Source organism: Arvicola amphibius, chromosome 8 (assembly GCF_903992535.2).
Source record: "Arvicola amphibius chromosome 8, mArvAmp1.2, whole genome shotgun sequence".
Taxonomy (NCBI): domain Eukaryota; kingdom Metazoa; phylum Chordata; class Mammalia; order Rodentia; family Cricetidae; genus Arvicola; species Arvicola amphibius.
The window spans coordinates 78,959,143-78,968,077 of NC_052054.1; positions in this window are offsets into that span (position 1 = coordinate 78,959,143).

Sequence of the window (8,935 nt, forward strand, 5' to 3'; positions counted from 1 at the left end):
TTATCTTAGCAAATGGCAAGGGCCTCCAGATGGCTCAAAAAGTGACCATGAGTGGTCAGGAGCTTGTACAGGACATGTCTCTGAACACGTCCCTGGGCTTCCTGATGGTGCTGTGTGAGAACATGGTGAGGCTCTTTACCCAGGAGGGTCGCGGCCAGCTTAAGGAAGTCAAGACCTTCACTTCCCTAACCAGCGGCTCCTCTCTCACCTGCTCCTGTAGCTGTGTTCCACAGAACACCCTCTATGCTGGAAACAAGAATGGAGAGATCCACGCTTGGGGTTTAGAGAACAGTAACTTCCTCCACAGTTTCAAGGCCCATTCGGCATCTGTGATGTGCATCAGTAGTCGGCCGGAGACGTACACCTTGTTTACCGCAGGGAGTGAGGGTTTGTTGAAGGAGTGGAACCTTGCATCCGGGAATCTGCTGCGGCAGCTGAATGTTGGCACGGATCTGCAACAACTGCGCTTTGTTGATAACCAAACTTTCTTCTGCCAGAATGCCAATACTTTCTCACTGCACTGCCTGCCCCACTTTTACAGGCTCTTCAACGTCTGTGGTTCTGCTCCACAGAAGGTACAACGGGTCCACTGTGACCGTAACTGGATTCGTATCCTGTGTGCCACCGAGGACGGTTTACTGCGGTTCTTGTCTCCAGTAACAGGGGACCTCCTGGTTGTTACGTGGCCTCTGCTTGTCATGGATAAGGCTGTGGCGTGGGCCTATCACTCAGAGAGAGAGGAACTCTTTGTGGCCATAGGCAGCCCAGAGGTGCTGGTGTTTGATGCCACACGTTCCCCGTGTACAGCCAAATATCTCCTGTGTACTTCAGAAAACTACAGAGATAAAGTAAAATGCTTGGCTTACGGGAGGTCCCATTTGGGCAAGAGTAAAAAAGGACTGATATTCTGTGGGCACGAGAGTGGCATTGTGAGAATCTTGTCCCAGTACTGCTCTGTTAAAAAAGAGAACGCTATCCACTCCGGGGCGGTGCTGGCGTTGTCTACCCCGGAGGGTTTTGAAGAAAATCCCTTACTGTGTTCCTACGGCAAGGACAACTACATACAACTCACAAAGGTGGTGTGTTCAGGGACTGAACTGACCCTGGAGCCTGTCCATAAATTTCACTGCCTTTATCCCTTGAAACACATGGTACTCTTGCCAGGTTCGGTGGGTGCCATCACCGAGCACTCCTGCTGGTTTCTCTGGCGCTATCAAGATTTACCAACATCGGAATCCAAATGGAATTCTGTGCTGAGAGAGACAAACTGCTTGCATGAATGCTCTGTCACTTCATTTGATGTCTGCCTCTCCCTGAAACTGTTTGTCACAGGAGCCACCGATGGATCAGTCCGGGTCTGGGACTTCCGTGGGAAACTTGTAACTCAGTTTGACTCTGAACTGCATTTTGGTTCGCCGTGCTTTGCCAATAGTCGAGGTGACCTGCTTTTGACTTTCAACCAGAGCATCTATATAGTGTCTTGCCTGAAGTTGCTCCCTCTCACTCGGCTGATGGTCCTACATGCACTAAACATCGAAGATGAAATACTAGAAACCCCGAAGCCCTTCCTGCCTAGCTTCTTCTTCTCATTTGAGTTGATATTTGTACCCAAATTTATGTACCTGGAACAAAGTGTTCAGGAACTCCAGGGGCTAGACACCCTTGTCAACAAACGGGCCATCGCTTTTGATGGCACCGTGCCCCATGTTGTCGAGGAGGGCAGACACATAGCTACCCTGACTCACGAGAGACCTGGGTTGTACTTTGTGGAGGAAAAATTTGCTGATGCTTCTGACTCCAAGCAGAAGTATCCCTATGCCGTCCCTGCTCAGTTACACCTGCCTGGCTGGGATGGGCTGAATATCTACCGCATGTTCCAAAGCTTCTTTGGCCATGGGCAGGAATGGCCCTTTGCTCCAGATGGCTACATCCCTAACTCAGTGATCCGTGCCCGCCTTTGGCCTAATGGTACCCCGGTTTTCTTGCGCTATGATCTAAGTCTATCCTACAAAGAAAAGGATAAGGCTGCACCTGGACCATTAAGATCCCGGTCCCTGTCATCTGTGAGACTAGAAGATGTGGAAATGTCAATTAAAAAACGAAAAGATGAGTACCAGGAACAAAAAAGACAATCCTATGGTATCCTTGAGAGCATGACCACAAAAAGCTGGATGATGGCAAAAAAATTTAGTGATGGAATGGTAGAAAATCTGGTAGAGACCATTCTCAACCTCACAGTTTTCTGTTCAGCAGAAAAATACAAGAGCTATTTTGATGCTCTGGCACAGATTTTCGCCAGTCACCAAATCCCTCCCAAGATGCGCGTTGAGACAGCCTGCCGCCTGCTCAAAGATATAACCCATTACAACGCCAGTATCCGTGAGCTAGCCTGGGAGATGCTAGAGAAGCTGGGCTTCATAAGCCACGTCTTCACTCTTCCACTGACTACCGGGTTGATGGACAGCGAGAAGAGTGTGCGGACCAAGGTCTTATACCTTATGTCTAGATATACTGGCATCCAAACCAAATCCATGCTGTTACACCAGCTAAGACGGCAAGATACCCTCCAAGAAATACAGTAAGTGGGATGGGGAGCGTCCCTTCTTCTGATTTCTCTGTGTTTCCAGGATCTGGCTGCTCTCTGCTCCCATTTCACAGCCCCTTCTGTTTCCTTTTACTCCCCCCCCCCATGCTCCACGATTCTGTGTCTTTTCCATCAGTACTGACAACTGACATTTCCCCATCATTTCCTTAACTGCTTTAAGATTCTTCAGCATAGCACTCAGTACAGGGCTGCATACCTGTAATCCTGGCATGCAGGGAGATGAGCAGGAGGATTACAAGTTCTAGACCATGTTTAAAAAAAAAATGTTTTTTTTTTCAGAATTTAATTCCACACATCTTTCAATCTAAGAATCTTGTGTCACCATGGCTTCCATCTTCTTGTTCTGTCTTTTTCACCTTTATTATTTTTAGTTGCTTAATTTTTAAACTTCATACAAAATTTGATTACACGAATGCTGTCACATAATGGGAGACTTCTCTCCTTTGTACACAATTATTCTTCCTCCCCACAGAAAGGCTACTTGTGAACTCGTCTGACAGCATAGGTCCTGAGGTCCTGACTGCAACCGAATAGTGGAATCACCTCAGTGATTTAAGCTGAAAGACGGACACTGGTAAATGGCTCTTATGCCCAGTATCAGGATATGTACAAATGTCTTCATTAAAAACACTAAATTATCTGTAGGAATGGATAATGGCAGCAGCAAACCATTCTATGTTGTAAACTGAAACAGCAACTGGCAGATCTAGGGGTCGGCCAGGCTTCCTTCCACCATTTTCTTTTTTTTTAATATTTATTTATTTATTATGTATACAATGTTCTGTCTATGTGCATGCCTGAAGGCCAGAAGAGGGCACCAGACCCCATTACAGATGGTTGTGAGCCACCATGTGGTTGCTGGGAATTGAACTCAGGACCTTTGGAAGAGCAGGCAATGCTCTTAACCACTGAGCCATCTCTCCAGCCCCCTCCATTTTCTTTATAGGACTTCTCTGAAGTCAATGGCCTGGAAGGCTGCCTTGCGTGTCCTGTCACGGCTCATTGATGAGGGCAAAGCTCTGTTACAGGAGTTAGAGCATACCACCCATTGCACCTGTTCCAGGGTCCTTCTCCTCTTAGGGATTTCTGTGACTGCAGCTTCTGCCACTCCACCAACATCCAGCAAAGCAGTTCTGACAACTTTTGTTGGATCAACGATTCCCCTTTCCACCATTTTCACAAAATCAGCAAGCAGAGCATCCTAACCAACTTCTCCTTAACCAAAGGTGCAAGGCAAGCACCGTTGCCTGCTGAGCTATGACACAGGTCTTTTATTTGCTTTTAAACAGTTTTGCATTTATTTATTCATGAGTATGTCTGTGTGTATATGCCATGTGTGCAGTCTCTCAGGAGACTTGAAAGAGGGCGTCAGATATCCTAGAGCTGGGGTTACCACCAATTTTGATACTGGGAATAAAACTCTGGTTCTCTGCTGAATCATCTCTCCAGCCTACTTAAATTTGTTTTTGAAAGCACAGTGTTGGGAACTATAGAGATGGGAAACCAGTTAAGTGTTTGTTTTTAAATTTGTTTTGTTTTGTTTTTAAACTCTAGCCCAACATTGGAAACCAAAATGTTGGTTGTTTTTTTTTTTATCTCTTTGACTCTTTTGGCTCTTTTGGGGGCCTGCCACCCAGCTCACAAATAATCATACACGGAGGCTTAATTTTTACTTATAAATGCCTGGCCTTAGCTTGGCTTATTTATAACCAGATTTTCTTAACTCAAATCATCCCATCTACCTTTTGCCTCTGGGATTTTCCCTTTTCTTATTTCTGTAATCTCACTTTACTCCTACTCCCATGTGGCTGAGTGGTTGGCCCCTTCGTTTCTTGATCCTTGATCTCTCTTGCTCCTCTTTTTCTCCTATTTATTCTCTCTGCCCGACAGCCCTGCCTATCCTTTCTCCTGCCTTGCTATTGGTCGTTCAGCTCTTCATTAGAACATCAGGTGTTTAAGACAGACACAGTAACTCAGCTTCACAGAGTTAAACAAATGCAGCATAAAAAAATGCAACACAGAGCTGGAGAGATGGTTCACACCCACCTGTAATGAGATCTGGTACCCCAGAACTCTGTATACATAATAAATAAATATTTTTTATAAAAAGAATGCAACACATCTTTGCATCATTAAACAAATGTGTTCCACAGCATAAACAAATGTAACTAAATGTAATTAAAAGAATATTCCATCACAGTTAAGAGCACATACAACTCTTGCTGGGGACCCAAGTTCATTTCCCAACATTCACACCAGGTGGCTCATAACTTCCTATAGCTCCAGTTTCAGGAGACCCAATACTTCTGATCTCTTCAGACACTTGTATTAATTTGTACATACCAAAACACAAATACACAGATACATGCACATATATATTAAAAAGTAATAAAAATAAGGCCTTGAAAGATGGCTCAGCAGTTGAGAACACTGTTGCTCTTCCAGAGGTCCTGAGTTCAGTTCTCAGCACCCACATGGTAACTCACAACTGTCTATAACTGTAGTCCCATGAACTCCTATGGCCTCTTCTGGTGCATGGATGAACATATAGATAAAACATCCATATACATAAGAAAATGAATACACCTTTAAAAACAATAAAAAAAAATTTAAAAACAAGTCTGACAAACTTCTCTGTGAAGCAGGATATTCTGAAGGGCTGTCTGACCTTGTCTTGGTAAAGTTCCGCAGTCTTTTCTTTTGTGTCCTGCTTGTCCAATCAGGACAGTATACTGTCAGCAGTTGAGGCAAGGGCACTTTCTTGCCCAGTGGCTTACTTTTGCCATAAAGTAAACTTTATCTGGAGTTTCTTTAATGCCCATCATCTTCTCTGAAGTTGATTGGTGATGCAAGGATCAGACATGTCTCATTGTCATAAAAAGAAAAGAACCTATGTTATTAAAACACCTTAAATGCCATATTATGTAGATCTCTGAAGTATTTGAAGACAACCTGTCTATCTAAAATATATCTGTTTGACCTTGCGAACATACCTAATATGACTACAAGTTTGATTGTAGTAACTACTAACTTGCATTTCTTTATATCCTAATTAGTTGGTAATAATAGCTTTCAAGGACTAGAAATTTACATTACATTGTTAAATGAGCTATATAGGTATAATACCTTGAACAAGATTAGAAATGTATGTACAGTATGTCCTAACAAAATTAATCTCAAATTATGTATCAATATACAAAAATCCATATCAATGTAAAATATTTAAAACAAATAGTTGCTTTTTTTGAGACAGGGTTTCTCTGTGTAGCTTTAGAGCCTGAATTAGAACTCACTATGTAGCCCAGAATGGCCTCAAACTCACAGAGATTCACTTGTTCTGCCTCCCCAGTGCTTGGATGAAAGGTGTGTACCACCATTGCCCCGCCAAATAGTTGCTTTTAAAAAGTAGATTCAATAATTTACCCTTGGGGCTGGAGAGATGGCTCAGTGGTTAAGAGCACTCACTGTTCTTCCAAAGGTCCCGAGTTCAATTCCCAGCACCCACATGGCAGCTCACAACTTTCTGATGGATGCTGTCATCTCATGTGTAGATGTAAGTGTATACAAGGTATTCATCTACATAAATAAATAAATAAATCTAAAAATAATCTACCCTTTTATTCTATCAGAGTTATATAATGTCCTTTTCTCATTTATCCTTTTTTATATTTTTTCTTTTCCTTTTATTTTTTTTTCTTTATCTTTTTTTCTTTTCAAAAAAGGACCCCTGAATCTAATCTCCTTTGTATGGCTTTTTTCTTGACCATTACCAATAATGACTTGTCCTAAATGATGACCAAATATCCGTAACCCACTGAATGACCAAAAATCACCATCCTATCTCTTGGGAATGTAGGCATCATATTCTTTTTTTTTATATTTATTTATTTATTATGTATACAATATTCTGTCGGTATGTATGTCTGCAGGCCAGAAGAGGGCACCAGATCTCATTACAGATGGTTGTGAGCCACCATGTGGTTGCTGGGAATTGAACTCAGGACCTTTGGAAGAACAGGCAATGCTCTTAACCGCTGAGCCATCTCTCCAGCCCAGGCATCATATTCTTAAACTTACTTCCTGTTGTATGGGGTAATGGGATCCTGAAAAAAATTGGGTTGTCAAGTCCTGGGAGAGGTAGCTGTATCACTTGTTGCTCTGCATAATGGGAAAGTGCAGGGCTTGTCTCAGGTCCTGGCTAGAGTAGTCTGTGAGGCTTGATCATCTCAGCTAGCCACATGAAATTGTTCTGAGCAGTTTGTAGTTCAAAGTCGATCATTAGGTGGTGTTTGTCATCTTAGCAGTATTCCCACAGTCCTGGAGGAATTGTCCTTGTGGGGTCCCATCCTCCATTGGAGACTTCAAAGGTCCCTGTTTGCTGTGGAAGCTCCTTGTATAGTGGTGAGTATCCCCACCTGTCATGCAGGAGACCAGGGTTCAACTCCCCAATGGGGAGCCAGAAACCCATATGGGTTAAACAATGGCCTTTAACGGAAGACAAACTACAGGCTTTAGAACAGCTGGTACAGGAGCAACTAGATTCTGGCCATATTGAAGAATCAACCAGCCTTTGGAATTCTCCTGTATTGTTGTTAAAAAGAAATCTGGAAAATGGAGAATGGTGACAGATGGAAGAGTTGCCAACAAGGTGATTCAACCTATGGGCCCTCTACAATTGGGAATTCCTCTGGCTTCTCTATCACCAAAAGGATGGCCTCTTATAGTCGATTTAAAGGACTGTTTCCTCTCTACCACTGTTACACGTGGTCATGGTGCACTGCAGAAAACTTAAACATTTTAAATGTCATATGCAGCAGATCTCAAAGAGGTTAGAGGATCAATATCTGTTATGTACATCCAGAGTACAAAAGCTTAATTCCCAGTTACCTGATAGAGACTCAAACCCTACAAAGTCATGTACAGAAAGCTAGATTAAGCCTTATTCTAGAATTAGTACTCTATATGACCATTACTATTATGACAAAAAGTTTAAAATATATATTAATCTTATAAATTTTGAGATAATATTTATACCTTAAGAAGCATTTTAAAGAGTCAAAATAAAACCAAAGGATTATGAAATTAGTGGCAAAAAAATAGCTCATAATTTTGGCTTTTCTTTTGTCCCATAGCAGGTGGCTCTTCTGACATGAGACAGATTTTGCTTGGGTTTAGAGGAGAGAGCCACACTCCAACTCCTAACCCACCTTTAATCTTTAATTTGACTGGGACTACAAAAAAACCATTTGCATTATATGCCTGTAGAGATCAACAGAAACAAGCAATTGGGAAGATTTATGATCCTGTTGGAAATGTGACATACCAATAAGCCAATTTTTTTTTTTGTTTTTTTTGTTTTTTTTTTTTGTTTTTCGAGACAGGGTTTCTCTGCAGCTTTTTTAGAGCCTGTCCTGGAACTAGCTCTTTTTTTTTTTTTTTTTGGTTTTTCGAGACAGGGTTTCCCTGTAGTGGAACTAGCTCTTGTAGACCAGGCTGGCCTCGAACTCACAGAGATCCGCCTGCCTCTGCCTCCCGAGTGCTGGGATTAAAGGCGTGCGCCACCACCGCCCGGCCCAATAAGCCAATTTAAGGAGTAAAAGTAAAGGAGTTTCTTGGGACATTTTTTGGATGATTTGTCCTTTTTTTTTAACCACATGTCTCATTTGTCAAGTGGTCTTCAGATTCTTTAGCTGAATGCCTTTGTTGTCCTGAAAAGACAAAAAGAAAATTTTGCCCCAACCCTAACTTTGGGGAGGTTCTCTTTTGGCAAGTTATATCTGATCAAATGCAAAGTATTTATTAGTTTTATAGATTAGTTTAGATTAAATGGCCATGTTGTTTTTTGAACTATCATTTCTCCTAATTAAGAGGTCTCTCTTGTTCAAATCAAATCTTTATCAGTTTTGATGGTATTCATAGCTTTACTTCTCTAGTGGAAACAAAAGCAAAATACCTTTCCCAACATAACACATATCATGGTTTCCATTCTGAGGTCAGCACATCTTTAAAGTACACAGGCTGATTTAATTCTGTTGTTTTTTCTATTATCCAAAGTTTCTCCACAACTGTTCTTCCTTTCATACTAGCATTTAGAAAATTCAGAGTTAATAAAGCATTATACAACCTATTTCTGGGGTATTTTTTATCTCTTTCTGTTTATTTAGCATATCCTTTATAGTTTGATTTGATCTTTCTATAACTGCTTGTCAGTGTAGGATTGTGTGGCATACCTGTAATATGCTTTATTTTTTAATAAGCAAAAAAGTTTCATTTTCATAGAGTCATATGCTGGAGCATTGTCAGTCTTAATTTGTTCAGGTATTCACTTGA